The sequence below is a fragment of the Schistocerca serialis genome, chromosome 2, assembly GCF_023864345.2.
Source record: "Schistocerca serialis cubense isolate TAMUIC-IGC-003099 chromosome 2, iqSchSeri2.2, whole genome shotgun sequence".
In the NCBI taxonomy this organism is placed as follows: Eukaryota; Metazoa; Arthropoda; class Insecta; order Orthoptera; family Acrididae; genus Schistocerca; species Schistocerca serialis.
This window is the reverse complement of record NC_064639.1, coordinates 653989898-653991138: the sequence shown is the minus strand read 5'-3', so window position 1 is coordinate 653991138 and position 1241 is coordinate 653989898. Positions and strand designations below refer to the sequence as shown.

General features: G+C 42.1%; 1 pseudogene; it reads right to left on the bottom strand.

Annotated features, from left to right (window-relative positions):
- Window positions 1-640: 640 nt before the first annotated feature.
- LOC126458863 (5S ribosomal RNA) lies at window positions 641-758 on the bottom strand (annotated as a pseudogene).
- Window positions 759-1241: the final 483 nt, after the last annotated feature.

Genomic DNA, 1241 nt, shown 5'->3' with positions numbered 1-1241 from the left:
GTGAAAATAATGACTGAACTGTAGGCCTACTCATAAATGATTGTTTACTCTGTTCTGTTCAACATCAAATTATAGTGATATAAGAGAAGTCTCATCCATCCAGGTACATAGTGGTTAGGGTTTATGTATCTTTACTCATATGATAGGAAATCTAGTCTCAACACCAACACCAGTCATCAGTTTCTATAAAGCACTCCGTCTTCAGGCCACAAGTGGCCCATCGGGACCATCCGACTGTCATGTCATCCTCAGCTGTGTGACTTGTTCTTATGCTGCTGTGTAAGTCACGTGACCAAGTTGCGCGTGACCTTGAGTGTGCAAGAGAGAGCGCTGTGGAGTGTGTGAGAGAGAGGTGCCGCGAGCCCTAGTATTACTAGGCTCGCGGCGGGCTAAAATCAAGTTTGCGGTTGCGCAACAGCAACTGATAAGGCGCGCTTGTGAATGGGTGCGCCTGGTGGGGGACAGGAAGTACATCCTGTTTCGAGGCAGCAGCAGACTCATTCGACTCGAGGCAGCCGCACGAAGCACACAGCCATGCCGCTCTACCAGTCATTATGATGGTTTTCTTTGACTGGAGCTGCTACTATTCAGTCAAATAGCTCCTCAATTTGCATCACGAGGCTGAGTGCACACCGAAAAATGGCAAGAGCACATGACGGCCCGGATGGTCACCCATCCAAGTGCCGGCCATGCCCGACAGCGCTTAACTTCGGTGATCTGACAGGAACCGGTGTATCCACTGTGGCAAGGCTGTTGCCCATCAATTTCTGTAGGTCAGTTAAAAAGTTCACTGGGAGATGAAAAGTTCCAGAAGTTGAGAGAGATCAAGAATCAAGAAAGGAAAAAAAAAAAGGGAAGAAATGCCATTACCAACTATTTTGTTTGTTAATTTGTTCACTTTGCCACCATGTATCATAAGATTTTTTTTTTTTTAAAAAAGTACACTGTTATAAGGGCACCTGTAACAAATATAGAGCCATGCTGATCCAATTCAGCTATTGTTTACACTGATTATACATTTAAAAGTTAATATCCATTCATTAATATGTTAGCTGTTACATATGAACAGTAGCTATAACATATGCATATTCTTATGAATTCAGTACTTGAGGTGGAGCTATTTCAATGTAATTAACACTATAAGAAGTTATTAATTATACAATATTAACATATAATGAACTGAACCACATCCAAGCATTTGTGATTTAAACGCTACATCCTATCACATAAAATAAGGGAAA